General features: G+C 45.4%; 1 protein-coding gene across 3 annotated transcripts in view; it reads right to left on the bottom strand.

Moving 5' to 3' along the window:
- Positions 1-17,979, bottom strand: part of ARID1B (AT-rich interaction domain 1B) — a 1,291,555-nt gene that overhangs the window by 1,092,050 nt on the left and 181,526 nt on the right. The window lies entirely within an intron of this gene.

Here is a 17,979-nt window from a genome sequence, read left to right as displayed (position 1 = left end):
AAGGGCTCACAAGGAAAATATAACTCAGCCAGAAGGAACTGCTGCCGTGAAGGTATTAGAAGTGCAAGAATATATGAAGTAGCCAGACCACTGTAAATGCTACGAGCAGCACCTGACAGATAAACACGAGTTCATGTAAGGACATTGCAGTGAGGGGACAGGGAGCAGGCATCAAGAAGTCCACAACTCATTGGATTTTTAGTCTAATAATCCAGGGAGATTGTGAAATACATTATTACTGGATTTACCAGTACATGAGAGACATGAAAAAATGAGAAAAAATGGATTTCAGTGACTATGACCCAATCAGGGGACACTTCCCAGATGTATCTTATCACTACGCCCCTCCCCCCCCCCCCTCTCTTCCTCTCTCTACACAGTCACTGCTTTCTTTATGAGTGGAGGCCTCTCTGCTCCTGTTGAAGACCCACTGGGTGGCCCATGCCAGCCCCGTTCACCAGCTCTGGAAACCCCTGGAGGCCACATAACCGTGTCAGTGCACCAGCCCACCCACAGCCCAGTGTCCACACTAGCGCCACTTACCAGCTCTGGAAACCCCTGGAGGCCACATAACCGTGTCCGTGCACCAGCCCACCCACAGCCCAGTGTCCACACTAGCGCCACTTACCAGCTCTGGAAACCCCTGGAGGCCACATAACCGTGTCAATGCACCAGCCCACCCACAGCCCAGTGTCCACACTAGCACCACTTACCAGCTCTGGAAACCCCTGGAGGCCACGTAACCGTGTCAGTGCACCAGCCCACCCACAGCCCAATGCCCACACTAGCGCCACTTACCAGCTCTGGAAACCCCTGGAGGCCACATAACCGTGTCAGTGCACCAGCCCACCCACAGCCCAGTGTCCACACTAGCGCCACTTACCAGCTCTGGAAACCCCTGGAGGCCACATAACCGTGTCAATGCACCAGCCCACCCACAGCCCAGTGTCCACACTAGCACCACTTACCAGCTCTGGAAACCCCTGGAGGCCACATAACCGTGTCAGTGCACCAGCCCACCCACAGCCCAATGCCCACACTAGCGCCACTTACCAGCTCTGGAAACCCCTGGAGGCCACGTAACCGTGTCAGTCCACCAGCCCACCCACAGCCCAATGCCCACACTAGCACTACTTACCAGCTCTGGAAACCCCTGGAGGCCACATAACCGTGTCAGTGCACCAGCCCACCCACAGCCCAATGCCCACACTAGCACCACTTACCAGCTCTGGAAACCCCTGGAGGCCACATAACCGTGTCAGTGCACCAGCCCGCCCATCCACAGCCCAATGCCCACACTAGCACCACTTACCAGCTCTGGAAACCCCTGGAGGCCACATAACCGTGTCAGTGCACCAGCCCACCCACAGCCCAATGCCCACACTAGCACCACTTACCAGCTCTGGAAACCCCTGGAGGCCACGTAACCGTGTCAGTCCACCAGCCCACCCACAGCCCAATGCCCACACTAGCACCACTTACCAGCTCTGGAAACCCCTGGAGGCCACATAACCGTGTCAGTGCACCAGCCCACCCACAGCCCAGTGTCCACACTAGCGCCACTTACCAGCTCTGGAAACCCCTGGAGGCCACATAACCGTGTCAGTCCACCAGCCCACCCACAGCCCAATGCCCACACTAGCACCACTTACCAGCTCTGGAAACCCCTGGAGGCCACATAACCGTGTCAGTGCACCAGCCCACCCACAGCCCAATGCCCACACTAGCACCACTTACCAGCTCTGGAAACCCCTGGAAGCCACATAACCGTGTCAGTGCACCAGCCCACCCACAGCCCAGTGTCCACACTAGCACCACTTACCAGCTCTGGAAACCCCTGGAGGCCACATAACCGTGTCAGTGCACCAGCCCACCCACAGCCCAGTGTCCACACTAGCGCCACTTACCAGCTCTGGAAACCCCTGGAGGCCACATAACCGTGTCAGTGCACCAGCCCACCCACAGCCCAGTGTCTACACTAGCACCACTTACCGGCTCTGGAACCCCTGGAGGCCACATAACCGTGTCAGTGCACCAGCCCACCCACAGCCCAGTGTCCACACTAGCGCCACTTACCAGCTCTGGAAACCCCTGGAGGCCACATAACCGTGTCAGTGCACCAGCCCACCCACAGCCCAGTGTCCACACTAGCACCACTTACCAGCTCTGGAAACCCCTGGAGGCCACATAACCGTGTCAGTGCACCAGCCCACCCACAGCCCAGTGTCCACACTAGCACCACTTACCAGCTCTGGAAACCCCTGGAGGCCACATAACCGTGTCAGTGCACCAGCCCACCCACAGCCCAATGCCCACACTAGCGCCACTTACCAGCTCTGGAGACCCCTGGAGGCCACATAACCGTGTCAGTGCACCAGGTTCAGAGGCTTCTCTGTGCCCACCCACAGCCCAATGCCCACACTAGCACCACTTACCAGCTCTGGAAACCCCTGGAGGCCACATAACCGTGTCAGTGCACCAGCCCACCCACAGCCCAGTGTCCACACTAGCGCCACTTACCAGCTCTGGAAACCCCTGGAGGCCACATAACCGTGTCAGTGCACCAGCCCACCCACAGCCCAGTGTCCACACTAGCACCACTTACCAGCTCTGGAAACCCCTGGAGGCCACATAACCGTGTCAGTGCACCAGCCCACCCACAGCCCAGTGTCCACCCTAGCACCACTTACCAGCTCTGGAAACCCCTGGAGGCCACATAACCGTGTCAGTCCACCAGCCCTCCCACAGCCCAATGCCCACACTAGCACCACTTACCAGCTCTGGAAACCCCTGGAGGCCACATAACCGTGTCAGTGCACCAGCCCACCCACAGCCCAATGCCCACACTAGCACCACTTACCAGCTCTGGAAACCCCTGGAGGCCACATAACCGTGTCAGTGCACCAGCCCACCCACAGCCCAATGCCCACACTAGCACCACTTACCAGCTCTGGAAACCCCTGGAAGCCACATAACCGTGTCAGTGCACCAGCCCGCTCACCCACAGCCCAATGCCCACACTAGCACCACTTACCAGCTCTGGAAACCCCTGGAGGCCACATAACCGTGTCAGTGCACCAGCCCGCCCACCCACAGCCCAATGCCCACACTAGCACCACTTACCAGCTCTGGAAACCCCTGGAGGCCACATAACCGTGTCAGTGCACCAGCCCACCCACAGCCCAATGCTCACACTAGCGCCACTTACCAGCTCTGGAAACCCCTGGAGGCCACATAACCGTGTCAGTGCACCAGCCCACCCACAGCCCAATGCCCACACTAGCGCCACTTACCAGCTCTGGAAACCCCTGGAGGCCACATAACCGTGTCAGTGCACCAGCCCACCCACAGCCCAGTGTCCACACGAGCGCCACTTACCAGCTCTGGAAACCCATGGAGGCCACATAACCGTGTCAGTGCACCAGCCCACCCACAGCCCAGTGTCCACACTAGCGCCACTTACCAGCTCTGGAAACCCCTGGAGGCCACATAACCGTGTCAGTGCACCAGCCCACCCACAGCCCAGTGTCCACACTAGCACCACTTACCAGCTCTGGAAACCCCTGGAGGCCACATAACCGTGTCAGTGCACCAGCCCACCCACAGCCCAGTGTCCACACTAGCGCCACTTACCAGCTCTGGAAACCCCTGGAGGCCACATAACCGTGTCAGTGCACCAGCCCACCCACAGCCCAGTGTCCACACTATCACCACTTACCAGGTGGTGGCCACCTTACTATAACATGCAGAACAATTTTGGGCCACTTTTTTGGTCTGATAAATATGGTAAGGTTCCTAATATGCTGTACTTTTTCTGGTTAAATATCTTGCCTGTTGTTTTGCAGAGAATCCGTTATGGCCGAGAGGCGCAGCAGTACTTCTAGATTACCCCATCTTTTTTATTTCAGATATGTAAGAGAACCTCTATGCTGCTTAAATTTCAGGTAACACAAGAAAAGACTTTTCTGTCTTTTGGGAGATAGCATCCAAAATGTTTCTACTAAGAAAAAGAATAATATCCTTCTCCACTACTCACAATGCCCCAATAACGGAAAGCTCCAGCTGCTTCTGCTATACATGTGTGACATCTTAATGCCACTTCTGGGAAAGACGCAAAGATTAAAATGTACAGATAAGAATATTTGTAGTGTGTCTTGTTTTGTCAGTTGCCATATGTTTTTCCATATTGTGCTCTGCATTGTTCCAGATATCCTTTCTCTACCCCCAAGAACTTCTGTATTATTTTACTAATGCTTCTTTTACTTTTTGAAGATCCTGAATACAAACATTGTATTAAAAAAAATATCACTGGAAGCTTTGTTCACTAGTTCAGAGAGAATACAGCAACAAAATGATGTGTTGATTGCTAAAGCCAGCCTGGGAAACGGGGCGAGTATGGTGGAGAGACGGTACATTGTGCAGGCAGAGAGAGCTCGGACATAGTGACAGAGTAGACTTGCTTAGTGGGTGCAATACCAGACTGGAATAAGGTAATCTGAAATGTGTATAGTCAGCACAGGAATATAATTTCAGGCAGAGACCCTCGTTACAGCAGGCACGGGAATGTAGCAAACAAACGTTGGAGGTGGGACTTGGTTCATCTTACAGGATTCATTGTGTCCACAGCAGAGGAGAGAAAATACAGGCGCAGAAAAATCCCTGCCATATCTGACTGACAAATGACACGTTAGCATTCGGAAGAAAGGAATAGGTTAAGGCAGTGACCATGCTTGTGGGAGAAGAAGGGTGGCAAAGCATAGTTTGAGGTCAAATGAGGTAGTTAAGGAGAGGAGTTTTCAAGGATAAAAGTCAGAGGAGTCATCAGTATGGAAGTTAAAGTTTCCAAGAATAAGAATAGAGAAAGGTACAGCAAGGGAGAAGGAAATCAAGGAGTCAAAGTCTGTCAGGAACAGAGGGGAGACATAATAGGGGGTTGACAGCTAACCAGACCGAGAGAGTGGACCTCAAAGGAAAGAAGGTAATGATACTGGGAAGGAAGAAGAGACTAAAACCTGCAGGAATGGGAGAGCAGCAGCCCAACTAAGAACATAAGAACATGCCATACTGAGGGTCCATCAAGCCCAACATCCTGCCTCCAACAGTGGCCAATCCAGACCATAAGAACCTGGCAAGTACCCAAACACTAAGAAGATCCCATGCCACTGATGCAATTAATAGCAGTGGCTATTCCCTAAGTCAACTTAATTAATAGCAGGTAAGGGACTTCTCCTCCAAGAACTTATCCAATCCTTTTTTAAACACAGCTATACTAACTGCACTAACCACATCCCCTGGCAACAAATTCCAGAGTTTAATTGTGCGTTGAGTGAAAAAGAACTTTCTCCGATTAATTTAAATGTGCTACATGCTAACCTCATGGAGTGCCCCCTAGTCTTTCTACTATCCGAAAGAGTAAATAACCGATTCACATCTACCCGTTCTAGACCTCTCATGATTTTAAACACCTCTATCATATCCCCCCTCAGCCGTCTCTTCTCCAAGCTGAAAAGTCCTAACCTCTTTAGTTTTTCCTCATAGGGGAGCTGTTCCATCCCCCACAACAGACTATCGAGCGAGGTATCAAGAAGAAAGGATAGCCTTCATGACAGATATGACCAACGGAAGCAGAGTTCCCAGGGGAGAGCCAGAACTCAGAGCGAGAAGATGAAGAGATTAAGAAATAAAGAGATCATGAATATGGGCAGGTTTTTTGAGAAACTGAGTAGGCATTCATAGGGAACAAGAGAAAGGGAAAGAAAGAGGAGTAATAGGTTGATGTGTGCAGATAGGCCGAGATTTGACTTGAAGGGCCCAGCTTGAGATAGATATTGCCCACTGAGGAGGAACAGCTCCCCTATGAGGAAAGACTAAAGAGGTTAGGACTTTTCAGCTTGGAGAAGAGACGGCTGAGGGGGGATATGATAGAGATGTTTAGAATCATGAGAGGTCTAGAAGGGATAGATGTGAATCGGTTATTTACACTTTCAGATAATAGAAGGACTAAGGGGCAATCCATGAAATTAGCATCTGGCACATTTAAAACTAATTGGAGAAAGTTCTTTTTCACTCAATGCACAATTAAACTCTGGAATTTGTTGCCAGAGGACGTGGTTAATTCAGTTAGCATAGCTATGTTTAAAAAAGGATAGGATACGTTCTTGGAGGAGAAGTCCATTACCTGATATTAATTAAGTTGACTTAGAAAATAGCCACTGCTATTACTAGCAACGGTAACATGAAATAGTTTTTGGGTACTTGCCAGGTTCTTATGGCCTGGATTGGCCACTGTTGGAACAGGATGCTGGGCTTGATGGACCCTTGGTCTGACCCAGTATGGCATGTTCTTATGAGATGAATATGGAGATCAGAAGCAAAGGTATGAAGACAGTGACGATGATAAGGGACTCTCAGGGAGAATGGGGAGGCTAGATGAGAGGGAGAAACCACTAGAGTTAGAAAGCAGTGGACAAATTAAAAGAGAATGCCTGAGGAGGTGGAAAATGCAAAGAAGGGACAGCAGATTCAATGTTTGCAGTTGGGAATAAGTTTGGGAAGAATGAGCAGCAGAAAGCATAAGTAAAGTGAAGCCATAAGAAGCTGATGTAAGAAGAAATAAAGGTCGCCATACCACCTTCTTGGCACGTTGAATTAATGTGGATCATGAAAGGTCAATAAAATGCCATAGATATCAAATGACCAAACTGCAAAGACCTAAAGCTAGTTAGGCAGGAGGACTATTGGAATCCCCAATCATTCTGTTAACAAATTAAGTCACCAAACAAGTAAAACTCTCATTCTTTATTTTTTCAAGCTATGCTTCTGACTATGTATCTCCAAAACAGTTTTACAGTCCTACAGTAATTTTATAAAGAATAAAATGGTACCACTATATTCCAGTCTCTTAGAAATAAACTGTCCCATCCAACTTTCTACCAGCAAATTTTCGAACACTGGGAGATGCTGTGTAATATCTTCACTGACTGGGTTTACGCACATATGACTTTTATTGACACTCCTTACCATTAGAAAAACACAGAATGTAACAGCAGATAAGGACCCATCTAGACTGCCCCGTTGACTTCCTGCTCCAGGGCCATAGACTCCAGTTGATATCTTCCAATCCTCTCATTTCTTTGCAATTAATGGTCATCAAGTGCTTTCTTGAAGTGTTCTTGTTTCTGCTCGATCACCTCCATTGGGAGGTTGGCTTCAGGCAAGCACCAACCTTTTTGTGAAGAAATATTTTCTGATATTACTCCTAAATCTACTCCTCTGGAGCTTCACATCATGACCACTAGTTCTCATACTTCTGTAGTCTGACAAAAGTTTGCTTTTGCCAATCCAGGAGCCAAACTATTCTTTTGTAATTTTAGCCTTCTGATTAAATCGTGAACTGAAGTCTATGTAAGTGACACATAATAAATATAACAAACACTGAACATAGAGTAACTACCAAAGCACACACTGTATTTTATAATCAAAGGGGAGGACTGGTTGTTAAGCTGCATCTGGATGGCTAAAATCAGGACAATTCCAAACATTTTAACCCTACCTCTTTTTTCCATATTGTACCCAAAATATTTGTACAGTCCAGAAAAAATTTGGATAGATTGCAACCCTACCTACACAGGTGGCACTTTATTTTGAATGTATTAAACCAAGGGCAGAAAAACAAAACTTGTTCCATATGATAGTATGAGAATACTTTTTAAGCCCTGTCAAACAGGAACCCGTGAAATATACATGGCGTGGAGTTCAGTATACTGCAAAATAGTGGCTCTGTCACAAAACGTGACATCAGAATTCTGTATGGTTTCATAAAAATATGAAATATTATACATAGTAGCATGAATTCTATTCTATAAAGTAACAGTGGGCTCCAATGGAGAGCTTTATGTACCAATTGCCTATGATCTTGCTTTCCTATTTAGAAAACCCATCAAAATGATCATTAGTGGAGATTTAGTTCAAAACTTTTTATGGAAACAAGAAACTTATCACACACCTGCATAAATAAGACAACACTGTCCCATAGAGAAAGAAACAAAACATGAGTCACATGAAGCAAAATCTCTAACATACGCTCATATGTCACAATCAATTAAAGACTATGGATAATCATTGATGTCATCATTTCTATATTGCAAGAATACTGTCACTTTCATACACCTGACAGAGGAAAGTCTTGTCATTGGAGACTGGCAAGGGCTGTTTCTGTGGCATGAAGAGGGCAAAAACCAGACTGGAGTGGATCAAAAAGACGACTTTGGAGGTGAGCAGCACATTCGAGTACTTTGGATGCAAGAGGGAAGAGAAGATGGGACGACAGTTAGCAGGGCAGGAGGGAGCAGAACATACGTGAAGGCAGCGGGAATAGTTGCAATGGAAAGTAGTAGGATTAAGGATATGACAGGTGGAAGATATGACTGCAGGAGAAACAGCACTCAGGAGCTGGGTGGGAATAGGGTAAGCAAATAGTGGGTTTGGAAGAGGAGAGATTTCAGAAAAGGAGGAGTGTGACAGGGTCCAGAGGAAGGAGAGAGGAACGAAATGGGGGGGGAAGGGGAGGTAGAGATGAATTAGTTGAGAACTCACAACTAACTTTGTCATGCAAATAGTTAGCCATAGCCTGGGCAGAGACTGCAAGGAGGATGAGAGACAAATGCACTTTGAGGAGGGAACCACGGATGGCAAAGATACAGCAAAAGCTGGAAGATGGACACAGTACGCTTGCTTGACAAGTGCAATAGCAGACTGGAAGTGTGTCGGCATGAATCTGAAATGTATGAAGTCAGCATGGGATTTTAGCACAGGAAGAGGGGAAGCAACTTCTGGGGGTACACCAAGGCTGGGGGGCAAGTGTTTAAAGCAGAGGAGAGTAGAAACCACCTCATCAACTGACTCAGACAACGTGGCGGAGGAGAGCAGAGATGAGCGATAAGTGCAGAAGATACAAGGGCCAATAGCTGGGAGATTTCTGAAAATGTTAGGGGGAGAGGGTGCTTTAGTGTGAAAGTTATCAGATCTGAGGTGCAAAGGTCTGAGAGACAACAGATGGAATAAAGGACTCGCTCAAGGAAATGGGAAAGCTGGTGAGAAGGGGGCAGTAGACAAGAGTTGGAAGTCAAATGATGAGGGCATAAGTCAGAAGCATCACCAGCATGGAGGTTGAAGTCCCAAAAAATAAGGGAACATGGCCCAAGGAAGAAGGAAAACCAGGAGTCAAAGTCAGTGAAAAAGGAGGAGGGGGATTTATCAAGGGGGGTCATCAATAAACGACAACTACCCAGAGAGGTAGTGAGGTAATGGGGTGAACAGGTGGATGGAGTAGGATTCAAAGAAAGAGAAGAAGTGTGACGGAGGAGGAAGAAGGAATTGAAACCTACAGGAGAGGAAGAGCTTACTGTATGAGGTGTATGGGAGAAAAGATAACCTCCATTACAGAAAGCAGAACCTGAAATGGGGAAAAGCCGCGTCTCAAGCATGAAGAGAAGATGATGAGAGCTAACAAGGTCATGAATATAAATAAACTTGTCAGAAATAGAATGGGCAATCCGTTTAGAAATTGAGAAAGAAGGAGGGGAATAAGGATAAGATTGAAGGGGGTAATAGTTTGATGTGCACAAATGGGGTAACAGTTGCCTTGGAAGGCCAGGACTGGGACTGATATCCCCGGCTGAGAATAGGAGACAACACAGGAGAATTACAACGACAAGACGTGACAGTGTGACAACAGCACTGAGGATGAGATGCTATCAGGGAATGTGGAGATGGCTGAAGAAAAAGAAGAACATTTTGAAACTGAAGTGCAGTGGACAGAGCAGAAGACAGAATGTCAATGAGGTAAAGAATATTGAAATAGGACTAAAGATTATGATGTTAGTAGCAGTTTGCACTGTAGCAGAAAATAAGATTAGGGAGGACTATCATCAGGAAGAGTAGATATAGTGCATGTATTGGAATCAAAGCACATGAACAGTTGAGAAATTAGATGGTGAGGTTGAGTCCTCTGCGTAAATTACCAGAGCTATCCTACGGCCTAAGGAGTGAAGAGTGCATTCTCCTTAGTGCACATGTGGCCTTGGAAAGAATGCAGGCAGCATAATAGCTTAATTAATGTGGAATGCAGACACCACTTTTGAAAGTAGTTTATGGTGAAGTTGTAGAACCAATTTATTATGAAAAAAATTGAAGGTATATTGGATATTAAACAATAACTTGTAATTCACTTACTCTTTGTGCCAAAGTGACAGCCAGGAAACAACACATTCCAGGTGTGTAAATCAAGTCCACTGACTCAAGGAGGTTCAAAAAGAGGTTTCATGAGCTGAGCTAGGTCAGCATTGGAGGTTTACTGACCGGATATTTTATATGCCACAGTCCTTTCATGAATTATGATACCAAAGGATGGAGAGAGATCAGAGCCTCTTCTACCTGCTGGAGATACACCACACTGCATTGGCAATAAGATGAACTTTGACTGAAGATGTGCTAAGGCCCAGTAACAAGGGGCAGAGTAAATACTGAAGCAAATCCCTCAAGCCACAGGAGAAAGGATCCAGCTGGCTATTCCTATACCAAAATGAGAACCTCTTCCAATTGAAATCATAGGATCTTCTGGTTGAAAGTTTCCTGGCAGAAATCAAAATATCCTTCACCTCTATGGGAAGAAGTAAGGAGGAAACTACTGTGTGTTCAACATCCATCATGGTAAGTTTGGATAATAGAGCTTCCTCCTATCTAAGATTCTGTTAATTCAGTCTCCAGATTTATTGGGAAGTCTGAGACTGACATAAAATGGATACCACATGTCTTGACCAGGCTGGAGCTAAGAGGATTATCCTTGCTTTATTCCAAAAGGACAATCCTGGTGAAGAGAGGAATTTGTGGGTATTCATAGTATAGGCCAATGCTCCAGTCTAGCAGAAAAGCATTGGGAGCTGATCTGTAGTTGCTCATATGTATGGCACGAAATCTCTCAATATTTCTGTTGTCTTCGGAGATGAACAGGTCAATCACTAGTCATTCCTAGCAAATGAACAAGCCGTCCATGATTCCTTACTCCAGGGACCACTCGTGCATATGTACCAGTTTGCTGAGGTCTGCCAATATATTATGGATCTCCAGAAAGTAAGTCACCTGGAGATGGGCACTGTGCTTTCGTGACCAAATTCAGAGGATGTCCTGGCAGAGGGGCTAAGAGCCCATACGTCCCTACATGTCTATGTATAATATAGCCACTTAGTTGTCCATTTGAATCAAGAGTCTTTTTCACAAATGAAGGTGAGAGAAAGGCTTTAGAGCATAGCAAATGGCTCCAGGTAGTTGATTTGTAGATGATTCTCTACTGGGCGCCACAATCCTTGGATCTACACCGTACCAGTATGAGCTCCCCCCCCCCACTTCTTGGTGGAGGTCTCAGTGGACAGTCACTTGATGCAGTGGAATGTGCAAGGAGAGGCCCACATTTGGTGCCTCCAGATTCATCCACCATTGAAGGGATAATCACTGATAGAGCTGATCCCATTGGTTCAGAGGCTTTGCTGAAGGCCCCACATGCACCGCAGTAGTCGTGTGTCTGAGAAAGACCAGGACCAACCTTGTTGACAATTGGTCATTTTAAAGGAGGGATTATACCAGACACAACAGAAATATGGCTCTTTTAACAGGGAGAAATGCTTTCCCCTGAACCTAGTCTATCTAGGCTCCCATGTACATCTTTGAGATGGAACCAAATTTGACTTGGCAAAGCTGACCAGGAAACCAAGGAACTAGAGAAAACACATGGTATTCTTGAGGGATTCTGGAACTCCTAACTGGGATGGACTCTTCCCCAGCCAATCATCCAAGTATGGGAACACACTGACTCACTGCCAATGAAGCTGCACTGTTACTTCTGCAAGACATTTTGTGAACAGCCTCAAGACCACAGAGAGGGCAAAGGGGTGCACCTAGTATTGGATGTGTGTGTCCTTCACCACAAACCTGAGGAATGTCTGATGGATGGGGTGAATGGGAATGTTTGCAAAAGTGTCCTTCATATCCAGAGCTGAATCATCTGGAGCGAGTTCAAGTTGAACCTCTCTTGAACCAACAATTTTTTCAGTATCTCAAGTCCAGATTAGCCCTCGATCCCCCTGACTTCTTGGAGTTTAGGAAATATGGAGATTAGAAAACTTGCCCATGCTCTTGTGAAAGGACAGATTTCACAAGAGCATGAGCAAGTGGAGTTGCTCCTTCTGCTGAAGGAGCAACTCCACCTCCAAATGCTATTGGACAGACTGAGAAGGATCTGAGCTGAAGACTGAAATCTGTTGGGTCTGAAGAGGGCAAGAAAAATGTAAGTGGTAGCCATACTTCACAATTTAAAGGATCCACAGACCCTGGTGATACAGTGCCACACCATGGAGGAGAACTGAGGAGGTGGGTCACAAAGACATCAAAAACCAGTCCCAAGCTTAGGGACTGGTTTTTGATGCCTCCAAAAGCTGCTGAGCTTTTGGAGGCGCCTTTCCCTCTTGTCTTGCTGAAAAGTGTGGAAAGGGCATCTTTGGAAGAATGGATGCTTGCAGGAAAAACACTGATATCAGGCAGAAGTTGTCCCTCACCCCTGCTACTGATTGAAAGATGGATTGATGCTCCTTAATTAGAACCATCATCTCTTGAACTTTGTCACCGAATAAGTTGTGCCCTGTGCAGAGAACATCTGCAAGACAATCATACATATTCTCTTGGAGGCCACTTGCTCACAACCATGCGAGCTTTCAAGCTCCAATAGAAGTGGCCAAAAACCTGGCCATGGTGTCATAAAACATCCATAAATGCAATAGATGATGTGTTTCTCACATTCCTCACATCCTCATCTGCTCAACAAAAGTCCACCTGTTCTGGGCCTGACAAAACCATTATAGGCTTTAAATTTTGTACGCATTCGTGCAAATACTGCACCATGTAGAGCTAGTGAGCTGCAAGCTGGGACTCAGCCTGGATCCCTGGAAGATCTTTTTCTCCCAAATGCATCCAATGCTTTTGAATCCTTCCCTCAGGTATGTTGGAGTTATCACAAGTGTGCTTAGCAAGTTTCAATGCAGACTCCACCACCATGAAGTGGCCATACCAAAGCAGGGGAAAATCTGAACTCTGGATTTTAAGTCCAGCTTTTGGGCCACTGGAAGACAAAATGATGGTGTTTACCACATCCTCACCTGCAGGTCTTTGAGGAGTCCATGAACTGGGATAGCTGCAGGCTGGAGTCATCTGGAGGCTTTAGGAACTAAAGAAGCCCTTAGACAGCTGTCCTTGGAATCCTTTTCCTCTCTAACACTGATAGTGTCTTTCCAGCTTATCCAAGAACTTGAAGTAGCAGAGATCTTCCAGAGAACAGGTATGCTGCAACAAGTCCAGAGAGGATCTGAGGGAATTCTCATGGAATTTTCTTATTTCTCCAACCACAGGGAAACAGTGTTCCACAACCCTGACAATGAGAAGTATGACTGAGGAAGAGATCTCCACTGGTCCAAGGGGCAATGTCATATAGGAACTCAGAATGAATTGATCCGGACAATGAGGAGTATGACTGAGGAAGAGATCTCCACTGGTCCAAGGAGAAATGTCATATAGAAACTCAGAATGAATTGATCCCATTTCTTACCCTTCTGATTCATTAAGGGAGTACCTTAGAAGAAGCTCATAGTGAGGATTTACGCTGAATGCTGGAAGCTCTTGAGAAGAGGTCTGTGCCAGTATAGAAATCTGGGCAGTCTCATATGTGGAAAAATCTCTATCTTGGACAGGTCAGACTCTGAGCTTCCTCTCCAGGGATTAAGGATCATTGTCAGGTCTCTCAGGCAAAACTCTCGAATGGTTCACCTCATTCCTAAAAGACAGGTTCTTCAAAGTAACCTTTAACAACAACTCCTCTGATCCCCTCCCCTTGAAACAGGGGTTCCACAAGGGTCCGCCCTCTCGGCCACCCTCTTTAATATCTATCTACTCCCACTCTGCCAACTCATTTCAAGTCTAGGCGTTACATACTATATGTACGCCGACGACATTCAACTTCACACCAATAACCTCAACGATCGATGACGCACTGAGTCTAACAGCCAATCACCTCATCGCAATCAGAAACATGCTGAACCACCTAAAACTATGCCTCAACATGACCAAAACTGAGTGCATCCTCATTGAAAGAAACAACACAGGCCAAATTATCCCACTGCCGCCGTTACAAATCGACAACACTTACATCCAACTAAAGAACAATACTAAGGACCTCGGTATCTGGATAGACAACAAACTAAACCACAAAAAGAATATCGCAACAAAAACTAAAGAAGGCTTTTACAAACTACATATACTTAAACATCTTAAACCGCTTCTACACCAAGAATTCAGAACCATCCTGCAAACGCTTATTTTTACCAGCATTGATTACTGCAACTCGCTCCTGATTGGTCTTCCCAAATCTGCTTTAAAACCTCTTCAACTCTTGCAGAATGCTGCAGCCAGAGTCCTAACCGGCAAGAAAAAAATGGACCACATCTCCCCTGTTCTGAGAAATCTGCACTGGCTTCCAGTCGAACAAAGAATCAAGTTCAAGACCTTAACTATCCTACACAAAGCCATCTACAGAACAGAGAACAACGCTCTTGATAACATGATCCAGATACACAAACCACAACACACAACAAGAACAACCAGCAAACTAGATCTAACAATACCCCCCCTCCCTGCAGCTAAGCTCTCCAACCCTAGGAACAGAGCCTTCTCCATTGCAGGACAAAGCATGGAATTCCCTACCAGACTACCTAAGCACAATCAGTGACATTAAATCATTCAAAAAGGAGCTCAAGACTTGGTTCTTCAGACAATCACTCACAGATAGTGTCAGCTAAGTTGACCGTCTACACACCAGAGACTCGAGGATGCACGCAAGTTTATATGCAACTCGTGCTCCCGTACTTGTTTAATCCATGTCTGTATGCCGTATTTCCCGATTAGTCCCTGTTTTGTACAATGCCTGTTCACTGTAATAACTATCCATAGATGTTTTATAATATAATCCCCTTTTCAATTTGACTGTATATAGAATAATGAAATGCGTTAATTTAATAAGCTCAAGAAGTTCTCGGTTATATTGTTCACCTGTAATAAGTTGTTTAAAATGTAAACCGGAGTGAAGGCAGCTTGCTATACCTCGGTATATAAAATTTCCTAAATAAATAAATAAGGAGACAAAAACATTCTTTACTAGCTCTGATAGCTGGGCTCCCACTGGTTGAAAGAGCCTCTGCACAGTAGTCAGGTGTCCTCTTCAGAGGTGCAGATTGGCTCATCCTTCTGAGGAATGCTGGTAAAGCCAAGATGGAATTTGGCCCCATGGCAACTGCACTTGCTGTGGCACTTGCCAGTTCTAAGGCGCTCTGCAGCTGCAGAATCGAGTCCTGTCAATGCCTTGGTCCAGGACAGAATCAGCAGAGTCTCCTTCCTTGCCATAGCATCAGCTGCTCAACTCTTGGGCTTCTGCACTGCGTTGTTCCAGCACCATCGACGGTGCCTTGAAATGATGTGCCAAGTGTGCAGACAAGTGGTCCTGTCAGAGATTGTTCTGATAGCAATGGTAGTAGCTTTTGCTAACAGCACTACTGTCAGAACAATGCTGGAAGTGCCAGGAACAGTTAAGGAAATACCTCTCTCCCTAGGATTTTGCAGATCGAAGTGCGGGGTGGGGGTAGCAAGAGGGAGACAGATTTTGACTTAAAAAAACAGGGAAGGAGAGAGTAGTAGTAGTAAGCTTCCTAAATTTTGTATTTGCTGGGAAGAAATTGGGCACTAGGCCCACACATCTTTTACTATTTGTGGAGCTGGGGGTGGGCTCAAGGATTGTACCTGAAGGACCGGAGTTTCTTGTTTTTTGGCTTCCCTTTCCTGCCTCTTAACCTGAGAACTTTTGAATATATCTGATTATGTGATAAGAAGATAAGAACATAAGAACCTGCCATACTGGGTCAGACCAAGGGTCCATCAAGCCCAGCATCCTGTTTCCAACAGTGGCCAATCCAGGCCACAAGAACCTGGCAAGTACCCAAAAAACTAAGTCTATTCCATGTAACCATTGCTAATGGCAGTGGCTATTCTCTAAGTGAACTTAATAGCAGGTAATGGACTTCTCCTCCAAGAACTTATCCAATCCTTTTTTAAACACAGCTATACTAACTGCACTAACCACATCCTCTGGCAACAAATTCCAGAGTTTAATTGTGCCTCATGTGGCCAAATAACTTAATACCTAACCGGTTAAATAAGACATAACCAGTTAGGCCTTATGTGGCCAGATAACTATAGGCAAGCGTTTTCAGCGGAAGGTTTATCCCGTTAAATATCTGGGACAGGTCATCGGGCTCACTTTAGCAGAATAACTTGTCCACTCACCAGTTTACTGAATATTGCCCCCACAGACTTACTAGTTCTGAAGAATTGAAAGTAATGCCAGAGATCAATTGGAGCCTGTGGAACTATACCATGTAGAAAATGGGCAGACTAAATGGGCCATGCAGTCCTTATCTGCCGTTATATTTTATTGAGTGTTACTTTAAAATACAAAAAAAAAACAATTAGTGGCTTGGTTCATCATGAGCCAAAAATGAGTAACAGGACATAAGATATACATCGTCTCCTGACAAACATTTTCATGAATACAGATTTTTTAAAAAGCTTCTTAAAGAGTGATGGAAAACAATCTAACTGGTGCGTACATGAGGTGATGGTGGTTTTTTTAATTATGGAGAAATGACAGGAGTAATTTTTTTATCATAATTTTAAATCATATTTTTCTCTAGTTATAATACAGAAAATAGTGACTCAAGAATTTCTCCTTCACTTAGCAAGTTTGCATTCCAACTTTTGGACCTTTTCACTGATGCTTCTTGGCTACAGCTGACCAGTTAATGAGTTAGCTATCCAGGATCTAATTCTGGTTATTTGCTGTGCTTTGTCCCATTTTGGATCAGACTGGACCACGCTATATTCAGTTACTATAATTACTAGTTCTCATCTCTTTTTCATTACATTATTAGTTCCCAATCCACCCTACTCTTATTCTCCAATTTCTTTCATCATAGTCAAATTTACATTGGCATCATTTTCAAAATACCAACTGTGGATTTAAAACTAACAATTGTCAACCGCTGATCTAGCAAATAGCTACCCGTTTTTCATATCATGACTTAAGATGCTGAAGAAAATCCGGGTGGGTGAAGGCATCTAAGCAATCAGCTATTTATAAAGATAAAGAAAGGGGAACTGTGGTACTTTTACTAACTGCTAATCAGAATTTGAGTTTACTGGCTAAGAAATTAAGAAGTAATTACCAAACACTCATTATAATTAATCTTGACTGTTGTGTATTAGCATGAACATGGCCAAAGACTTCCTAGTTTATACTCTCTTGTCCATCAGCTTTTATTCCCTTAACCACAAATGAAGTCAATTTGCATAGCCCACACTGTGATTTCTAGCAACCTACACTCATAATTAAAATTGAGAATATCTACATATAGGCAGAATAATAAATCGGGTATCCAGCCTGCCTACATACCTGATATTTTAAGAAAAGATTGGTGAATTTCAAATTCAGGGTGTCACCTAAATTAGTTTATTTCATTCATTGAAATTATGCACATTTCCCCTATACTGGAAGATCGAATAAAAAGGCATGCTGAATGTTTATAAATCTTAGTGCCACCTCTATAGATAAACTCTTTCTCATTCTGAAAAAAAGAGAATTAAGAATACAGTCATCCATATCCTTCACAAGTTTTATTTTATTTCATTACAGTGTGTAGACTACATTAAATAGCAACAATATTTAAAGTGACACACATTAAAACGGGCCAGCATGTCCAAGAGAGAACTTATGGCCAAGTCTGTTGGCACTCAAAAGGCACAACTCCTAACTGAAAATAAATGAAATCCCAC

Source organism: Rhinatrema bivittatum, chromosome 3, assembly GCF_901001135.1.
Source record: "Rhinatrema bivittatum chromosome 3, aRhiBiv1.1, whole genome shotgun sequence".
Taxonomy (NCBI): Eukaryota; Metazoa; Chordata; class Amphibia; order Gymnophiona; family Rhinatrematidae; genus Rhinatrema; species Rhinatrema bivittatum.
Note: the sequence above shows the minus strand (reverse complement) of the source record. Positions and strands in the feature narration are given on the sequence as shown.